Source organism: Sinocyclocheilus rhinocerous, unplaced genomic scaffold (genome assembly GCF_001515625.1).
Source record: "Sinocyclocheilus rhinocerous isolate Xijiao unplaced genomic scaffold, SAMN03320098_v1.1 scaffold167, whole genome shotgun sequence".
NCBI lineage: Eukaryota > Metazoa > Chordata > Actinopteri > Cypriniformes > Cyprinidae > Sinocyclocheilus > Sinocyclocheilus rhinocerous.
The window spans coordinates 204,212-214,655 of NW_015634008.1; the positions used below are offsets into that span (position 1 = coordinate 204,212).

The 10,444-nt window shown below is 34.1% G+C and overlaps 1 pseudogene; it reads left to right on the forward strand.

The window, feature by feature from the left end:
* LOC107744875 (uncharacterized protein C4orf22 homolog) overlaps window positions 1-10,444 on the forward strand; it is a 64,426-nt pseudogene that overhangs the window by 22,568 nt on the left and 31,414 nt on the right.

Sequence of the window (10,444 nt, forward strand, 5' to 3'; positions counted from 1 at the left end):
TAAACAGGAAAATAGTTTGTCAATAATGCAAGAAGACAATAACAAAGAGCCATATTTCCAGTCAGTTCATTGACCATATCTTTGGTCTTTTTTATGTTTACTTTCATAAAAACTATTCAACTGTTATGGAAGTGTTCCCGGTTCCGGTTGACCTAATTAATGCAGCCTAACAATCCTTTAACGGATTCGAATTATAGAAATTTACCTATACCTTATGCAAAGGCTCAATTATATATATATTTTTTATGTTTTTATTTTATCAGGCATTGCAAATGGCTACTCCTTTGGTGAACTCAATTCACAGTTGAGTGAATTATTCATGATTATCAAAGAGCTATCGATGCCACATAACGAGGAATAAAACTGTTCACAAACTTCATTAGTTCTCATATGTATGTTCACACATTGTTTGAAGGTGCAGAAAAATGAGGGGTAAGTCCATGAGTAATCATTTATTAGACCAAAATGGCGATTGTTCAAAATGACTTGGTTTTTAATAAGTAGATGGTATGTGTTCACCATCAAGATGATCAAAATATGTGATGTGGTTACTTTACTTGCAAGAACTTTGTGAAGTTTTACAAGCTAATCAATTAGCGTACTAACTTAGCATACAACTATCCAATTAGCCTGCCGCTTAGCCTATAGTCAAGTCAAGTCAAGTCAAGTCACCTTTATTTGTATAGCACTTTATACATTACTGATTGTGTCAAAGCAGCTTTACAGTGTTAAACAGGAAAATAGTTTGTCAATAATGCAAGAAGACAATAACAAAGAGCCATATTTCCAGTCAGTTCACTGACCATATCTTTGGTCTTTTTTATGTTTACTTTCATAAAAACTATTCAACTGTTATGGAAGTGTTCCCGGTTCCGGTTGACCTAATTAATGCAGCCTAACAATCCTTTAACGGAAAATGAGATTTCAGAGGGTTTTTTTTTTTTTTTTGTAAAAGCTAAATCAACTTTTTTTAAGGTCATGTTTCGTACTGTTTGGACCTTGACAGCCATAGTCAACATCCACTTTTGTTGAATGGATAAGAGGTGTCTGAACATTGTGCTTGATACATCTCTTTGTGTTCCACAGATTAAAAATAAATAAATAATGATAATAATAAATTAGGAGGGTGAAGTAATAATTTTCATTTTTGGGTGAACTGTTCCTTTAAGATTTTACTTTTCTTTTTTTTTCTTTTTTTGTAGGAAGCAGACCAAGTTTGATAGGTTAAATGAGGCAGTGTGTTACATTTTTTTCTGTGATATGAGGAGAGGGTAATCTCTGCTGCCCTTTTCACATGTTTTTGCTCTCTGCGAAACTGAGAGGGAAAAAAAGAGGTTCTCAAATACTTGTTTACTGGCAGACAGATGATTCTACAGGTATACTGCAGACATTATGAATGTTGAGCAAATTTGGGGTGAATGACAAGGCGCTATTGCTGGTACTGCACTGTGAAACGTCTGAGAGATGAATGCCAATGAGTGTTATGTCAGGTGTACAGGCTGGAGTTTGCCAAATCTTTGCTTTCATGGAAATGGGCCAAATAGCACAGAGAGAAAAAAACCTTCCTGAAATGACAGAGATAATAATTCAAGAGAGGATTTATTCAATAGCAATTCCCACTATGATTAATTACCAGCAGTCTTAGGGTGGAAGCAGTATGATTCATTTTATGAAGATATAATTTTGTCGGAAATCACTCCTTGAGATTATTTACATTTTTCAGGCAGCATATTTCATACTTTTAATGAAACCAGATATTCTGGATAGTTTTATAATCCATATCATTGTTACAATGACTGTAGGCATTTGGTGTATTTTACAGTTCAGTTGTAATTTAAATCAGAGGAATATTTGTTTCTCTCAGATATTTTGGATGCATTTTTATTCATATTTCTTGAAGACAAATATTGTTGTGATATATCTTTTAAAAGGTGATTTGACTCTGTGAGGTAAAGATAAAAAGAAATACATCCAAATTCATAAGTACATTCATATCGCAATACTTTGATCCATACAGTGGATTTCTGAAAGAGTTTTATTTAAACACCTCGTTTTTTGGGTCTATGAAAATGCATCAATATCAAAAAGTAAGCATCAATGTTTGTCCGTGAGAACAAATTAAACCGAGAACATTTAGGCATGAAAGAGATTTTTAAGAGACATTTCAAACTGTTTAAATGTTGTCTTTTCCAGGAAGCTGGCAAGTACAGGAAAGAAACTCAAAGATAACTTCCTGAGAGCCCTGGCGGAGCGGGAGGAGGCTAACCACAGTGGGAAAATGACTGTGAGTACATTATTGCAGCACTCCATTTGCTACGTAATAGGATTCCCCCAGAATATTTCTGCAATTCCATTAGGACGGGAACACAATCCACACTGTGTCAGATTCAGAAGGGTAACCCCCCTTCTCTTGCACACCTTGCTATATTGCCACCTCAGCTGTCTTTCTCAGAGAAGACAGACCGTGCACACTAGTAGCCACTGGTTGGCACCCCCACATTTTAGGGCTGTCAAAAAAAAATTTAATTTAATAAAAAAAAATTTAGAATTTAAAATAAAAATCCACATTCGAATGCAAAAATGTTGCATTCGAATTTTAGGTGTGCGTCAGGTAGCCTTATCAGTGGCGCACGAAATGCAACGACGATGTAAGTGTCATTGCATTTTAATGCTTTTGTTAGCCTATCCAGTTGAACCCACTAGATGCGTCGCTGCTACGTTGTTCATTCAAAATATTGCAGAAAAACAGAACAATCAATGCGGGGAAGATGTTGTTTACGTAAAAACCAAAACCAAGCCGTTCACACAGAACGCATATTTATCGCATTTTCTAGAGGGACGTCTAGTTTTTCAGCCATTTTGACAGCCCTACCACATTTGAGCCGTTGTATTTCACCAAACAATTTCATTTGTTCTAGATTTTACAAGGCTATTTAAATTAACAAATAAAACATTTGAGTATAGTCTGGGAATAGGCAGAGGGAATGGTTTTTATTTACTCTATGGCAGGCATATTCAAATGGTGGACCGCAGTCTGGGTCCGGACCTCGGCTTGGTTCTAACCAGACCATGAGACATAATGGCAATGGCAGCACAATTTTACCATTTCTAAATAAAATGAGTAGCGCTTCACAAACAACAGGGCGGTTCACACAAGCGCTCAGGGTCGTTTATTGTAATGATCTGTTAAATTCTCTAATATTTTTTATCTAGAGTAAAACACACTTCATTCAAGCCTTTCCTGTGTGCGTTGTTTCTCTATAAAGACACTGAAGCGCCATTAAGAGCTGCAGATGACGCAGTTATTTTAAAAACAGAAGCAGAAACACAGTGAGCAGCAAAATAGATTGATACTTTTGCTGAAACCCTGCAGAAAACAACAATGCTGCAAATATATAGTTATTTTTACCTATCATACTCTGACTGTTCAAACCAGGTTTGGAACAAGACTTTTTTTTTTTTCATCTACATTTAGCATTATTAATCAGTATGTTAAGAGCATTTTAAAAATAAACATATAATTTTTCAAATTGGGAAAATTATTTGTACATTGCAAGGAAAGACAACATAAACATTGAAATTACTAGTTAACTTTGTTTTCTGCTCGTGATGAGAGCGTTTTGATTGTTTGTTTTAAGAAAAATATATAAAAATACTGGAAAAATTCTGAACCCCCATACAGTGTCTTTTCTGTCACATGGCCTTCTGCCTTACATATGTATCTAAACGTAAAAAATAATAATAGCTTGATAAAACATCTTTTCTTATCTTTTAATATTCATTCATATCTAATTGTGCTCAACTGAGAAATTCTCAGAAGCCACTGGCCTTTGGCTCTGAGGACCTAATATACTCATCTTTGATGACTATTTTGACTGTTTATTTATTTATTTATTTATTTTTACAAAGCATTACTGGTACCCATATATATATATAGGAAATATAGAGACCGGACCTCTTGGAACTTTAATTGAATACCCCTGCTCTATAGGAACAAACAATGAGTAGGTATAAATCTTTCCCTGTTTGTTCAAGTGGTAAATTGACTTAACTATTACAAGACTACAGTAAATAACAGCAATTCACTTTATCCAATAGCATTTCCCACTGACTAATTTTTTTTTTCTATTTTTTTGTTTTTTTGTTGTGAACATTCATTTGAGTACAATCATGTAGCATATTTCAAGTTACATACAATGCTCAATGCAACCATGGAGTATCTTGTACAATTATGTACAATTACCTAGTATGTTTTAACTATAAATTATACTCAACCTTCATTAAATTGTTTCAAAGTATAACCTGTTTTCCTTTTTACAAAGAAAAGTAACGTTAAAATAAGATGTATAAAAAATAAATAAATAAAAAAAAGGGGGGGGGGGTTAACTATATACAATCAGGGTGAGAACATGTGTCCCAATTCAATTCCATCCAGAATAACCTCAAATGACCTTCATTATGTATATAGATATTAAACGGAGTACATGCATATTTGCAAACATGTACATATTCACACACAAGCATATATTATATTACATGTATCTATCTATATATTGATACAACCAAAAATTTGGGTTTAAAAAGTGTGTTCATGCATTTGGCTCTGTTAGTTGGGATAGTTGATCCAAAAATGAAAATCTGTCATCTTTTACTCACTCTCATGTTCTTCTAAAACTTCTTTCTTCTGTGGAGCACAAAGGAATTATATATAGGAAAATGACTGTGCTGATCTTTTTTACGCAATTTTTGGTCAAATAGAGATGCACTTTAGAGTCGTTTATTGTAATGATCTTTAGCTGTTATATACTCTAATATTTTTTATTTTATCTAGAGCCAAACACACTTCATTCAAGCCCACTCTGTGTGCGTTGCTTCTCTATAAAGACACTAAAGCGCCATTAACAGCTGCGGATGACGCAGTTATTTTAACAACAGAAGCAGAAAAACAGTGAGCAGCAAAATAGATTGATACTTTTGCTGAAACCCTGCAGAAAACAACAATGCTGCAAATATATAGTTATTTTTACCTATCATACTCTGACTGTTCAAACCAGGTTTGGAACAAGACTTTTTTTTTTTTCATCTACATTTAGCATTATTAATCAGTATGTTAAGAGCATTTTAAAAATAAACATATAATTTTTCAAATTGGGAAAATTATTTGTACATTGCAAGGAAAGACAACATAAACATTGAAATTACTAGTTAACTTTGTTTTCTGCTCGTGATGAGAGCGTTTTGATTGTTTGTTTTAAGAAAAATATATAAAAATACTGGAAAAATTCTGAACCCCCATACAGTGTCTTTTCTGTCACATGGCCTTCTGCCTTACATATGTATCTAAACGTAAAAAATAATAATAGCTTGATAAAACATCTTTTCTTATCTTTTAATATTCATTCATATCTAATTGTGCTCAACTGAGAAATTCTCAGAAGCCACTGGCCTTTGGCTCTGAGGACCTAATATACTCATCTTTGATGACTATTTTGACTGTTTATTTATTTATTTATTTATTTTTACAAAGCATTACTGGTACCCATATATATATATATATAGGAAATATAGAGACCGGACCTCTTGGAACTTTAATTGAATACCCCTGCTCTATAGGAACAAACAATGAGTAGGTATAAATCTTTCCCTGTTTGTTCAAGTGGTAAATTGACTTAACTATTACAAGACTACAGTAAATAACAGCAATTCACTTTATCCAATAGCATTTCCCACTGACTAATTTTTTTTTTCTATTTTTTTGTTTTTTTGTTGTGAACATTCATTTGAGTACAATCATGTAGCATATTTCAAGTTACATACAATGCTCAATGCAACCATGGAGTATCTTGTACAATTATGTACAATTACCTAGTATGTTTTAACTATAAATTATACTCAACCTTCATTAAATTGTTTCAAAGTATAACCGGTTTTCCTTTTTACAAAGAAAAGTAACGTTAAAATAAAATGTATATAAAAAAAAAAAAAGCTATATACATCCAGGGAGAGAACATGTGTCCTAATTCAATTCCATCCAGAATAACCTCAAATGACCTTCATTATGTATATAGATATTAAACGGAGTACATGCATATTTGCAAACATGTACATATTCACACACAAGCATATATTATATTACATGTATCTATCTATATATTGATAATCTTTTATTTATTTATAACAACAAAATCAGACCTTCTTTCTGATACATATTCAACCCATTTCCTCCATTTTCCCAGAAAGGCATCCTTCTTTAAATTAACCAAAAAAGTGATATTTTCCATTGTATAAATCTTTATGGTCACATCTATCCAATTATCTAAAGTTGGTCTCTCTTGTTTTAACCATTTACGTGTAATTGCTTTCTTACTGGCTGCCAAAAGCACATCCATCAGGTATTTATTATCTGCTGTTACTATATCTGGACATACGCAGCCAAAATACAACAATTTGCTTTCTAAAGGTATGTCTCTTCTAAAAATATATTTAAGTGCCTCCTGTATTTCTTTCCAGTATTCTTGAATATGTAGGCATTCCCAAAATATATGATAATGGTTTGCTTCATTACATCCACAGTTTCGCCAACATTTTGAAGAAATATTACTGTATTTGGCCGTTTGAACTAGTGTTTTAAAATATCTAATAACGTTTTTCCAACAATATTCCTTCCAATTTAATGAACTAGTTGATTTCCATTGAAATGTCCATATATTAGAGCACTCTTCATCAGTAAAGATTATTCCACATTCTGTCCTCCATTTCTCTTTGATATAGGTTGTAGAGTGTTTTCATATTTTCCAAACTCTTGTAGATCTGGGAAACTATCTTATATCTAATACCTGATGTGTGTGCCTTCTTAAGTAGGTCTATCAATGGATTCAAATTATCTTTGAGTTTTCCTTTTATATTTTTATCATAATAATTTCAAACCTAGAAGTATCTGTAGAAATCCTGATTTTCTAGAAAAAAACTTTTCCTTTAGCAGTTGAAAATGTAAAATTTCACCTTTCTCAATGATGGAGCAAAAATAAGTAATTCCCTTATTTGCCCACAATTTAAATCTGTTATCCAACCTGTTTGGGGTGCAGTCTGAATCATAAGCAAACCATTTCAAAACTGTACTGTGTTCCAACAAATTAAATTCCTTTACCACTGTTGCCCAAACATTTAAAGTAAGTTTTGTCCATAGGTTTTCTATGTTTTCTATATATTGTCGTAACTTGCCATCTGTTAATATGGCTTGTATAGGAATATTCTTTGAAATACAACTTTCCATATCCTTCCACGGAGCATGATAATGTGGGTCACACCAGTTTACCACTGTCCTGATTTGTGCTGCTATATAATAATCTTTTAGTGAAGGAAAAGCCCACCCTCCTTTATCCTTTGGCAACAGCAAGGTTTTAAAACGTACTCTGGGCTTTTCCCCCCCACTGACTAATTTTATTATTATTTTTTATTTTTTTAAGTTTGTCCTTATGCATGGTCATCTCTCATGATTTTATATATCCTTTCACCACTTGCCAGCATGTGTGTACCTGCTGTGTTTGTAGAGCTTCTTATAATGATCCACAGTGTGTGTAATCACAAAACATTAATTTATCTTGGGCTACTTTCATTACTAACATTTGAAATCTAGCAAATTTAAATAGATAAACTTCTGGAGTTGCTGGTGAAAATTTTAGCATTACTTCAAGCACCTTTGGACCTAACAGCATTTCAGGTTCTACTCAATAAAGATGTATGATGATCTGTTATTTCAGATTTTCCACAATATCAGGAAACCCTTGTCAGTGAACTTTCTAGCATATAGAAATTCTACTCTACTGCTGTACTGCATTTGTCATACTAAAGAACAACATGACAAACTTGCAGTCTGTGAACAGTCTAGATGCTTTAGGATGTATTGATTTAAATGTTTTGGTAGTTCTGATTTATGGCTCTTGTTTAATAATTTTTAAACATTTTGATTGGTTAATCATTACATTTGTACATTTGTTTAATAGCTGCAAATAGGACAAATCCTAATCCAAACCCCTAAAACCAGTTTACTGAGGTAGTTTTATTGTTACAGGTCGAAATTGACTTTGTTTCCAATTAATGTGTATTGTTGAGGTTTTTCTCCCTCATCCAGGCAGCTATATTGCTAACATACAATTAAACAATAAGTTGTTGTTGTTTGACTGAAATCCACATTTTGTTCTTACAAAATTTGAAATGAAATCATCCTGTTGTATTGACGAGGCCAGGAAGGACTTAAAGGGGTCATATGATGCGATTTCAAGTTTTCCTTTCTCTTTGGAGTGTTACAAGCTGATTGTGCATAGATAAGATCCCTGAAGTTGCAAAGACTAAAGTCTCAAAACCAAAGAGATATTATTTATCAAAGTTAAGACTCTGCCACGCCCCCCTAAAACGGCTCGTTCTAACACGCCCCACATATCTACCTCACTATGTGGAAATATTAGCATAATGCCACCCAAATGTGCACGCAAAGAAAGAAGGCGCGGTTTCAGTAACCACAGTTAGTGTTGATGCAGCCATGTCAGGGAGACGCTGTGTGTTTCTAGACGAAAGCAAAAGCACTTTATTTGGCCTACCAGAAGTAGATGCATTTAGGAATCTTTAAGATAACTTACAACAGAACAGCAATGCATTTTATGGACGACCGTTTCATGAACCTAGGAGAGGAGGTAATTCTGACTTTGCTATGACAATCTGGCGCTTCTGAATCAGCTACTGTAAGTATGTTTTGTTATTAGTTTAAGTATTTGCTATTGACTGTTCAAATGCAGAGTTTTGCGCATCATGTGTGTGTGTGTGTGACCGCTAATGTCATTTACCTGTTGCGTTGCCCCTGTGGTTTATGTTATATTGGTAAGACTAGCAGACCTCTAAAAACTCGCATCTCTGAACATCGATGTGCTATATTGTCGTAACTTGCCATCTGTTAATATGGCTTGTATAGGAATATTCTTTGAAATACAACTTTCCATATCCTTCCACGGAGCATGATAATGTGGGTCACACCAGTTTACCACTGTCCTGATTTGTGCTGCTATATAATAATCTTTTAGTGAAGGAAAAGCCCACCCTCCTTTATCCTTTGGCAACAGCAAGGTTTTAAAACGTACTCTGGGCTTTTCCCCCCCACTGACTAATTTTATTATTATTTTTTATTTTTTTAAGTTTGTCCTTATGCATGGTCATCTCTCATGATTTTATATATCCTTTCACCACTTGCCAGCATGTGTGTACCTGCTGTGTTTGTAGAGCTTCTTATAATGATCCACAGTGTGTGTAATCACAAAACATTAATTTATCTTGGGCTACTTTCATTACTAACATTTGAAATCTAGCAAATTTAAATAGATAAACTTCTGGAGTTGCTGGTGAAAATTTTAGCATTACTTCAAGCACCTTTGGACCTAACAGCATTTCAGGTTCTACTCAATAAAGATGTATGATGATCTGTTATTTCAGATTTTCCACAATATCAGGAAACCCTTGTCAGTGAACTTTCTAGCATATAGAAATTCTACTCTACTGCTGTACTGCATTTGTCATACTAAAGAACAACATGACAAACTTGCAGTCTGTGAACAGTCTAGATGCTTTAGGATGTATTGATTTAAATGTTTTGGTAGTTCTGATTTATGGCTCTTGTTTAATAATTTTTAAACATTTTGATTGGTTAATCATTACATTTGTACATTTGTTTAATAGCTGCAAATAGGACAAATCCTAATCCAAACCCCTAAAACCAGTTTACTGAGGTAGTTTTATTGTTACAGGTCGAAATTGACTTTGTTTCCAATTAATGTGTATTGTTGAGGTTTTTCTCCCTCATCCAGGCAGCTATATTGCTAACATACAATTAAACAATAAGTTGTTGTTGTTTGACTGAAATCCACATTTTGTTCTTACAAAATTTGAAATGAAATCATCCTGTTGTATTGACGAGGCCAGGAAGGACTTAAAGGGGTCATATGATGCGATTTCAAGTTTTCCTTTCTCTTTGGAGTGTTACAAGCTGATTGTGCATAGATAAGATCCCTGAAGTTGCAAAGACTAAAGTCTCAAAACCAAAGAGATATTATTTATCAAAGTTAAGACTCTGCCACGCCCCCCTAAAACGGCTCATTCTAACACGCCCCCACATATCTACCCCACTATGTGGAAATATTTGCATAATCCCGCCGCAAATGTGCACGCAAAGAAAGAAGGCATGGTGTCAGTAACCGCAGTTAGTGTTGAAGCAGCCATGTCAGGGAGACGCTGTGTGTTTCAGTGCGAAAGCAAAAGCACTTTATTTGGATCACTTACAACAGAACAGCAATGCATTTTATGGACGACCGTTTCGTGAACCTAGGAGAGGAGGTAATGCGGAATCAGCTACTGTCAGCGCGCGCGAGCAAGAGAGAGAGAGAGCGGTGTGTGTGTGTGC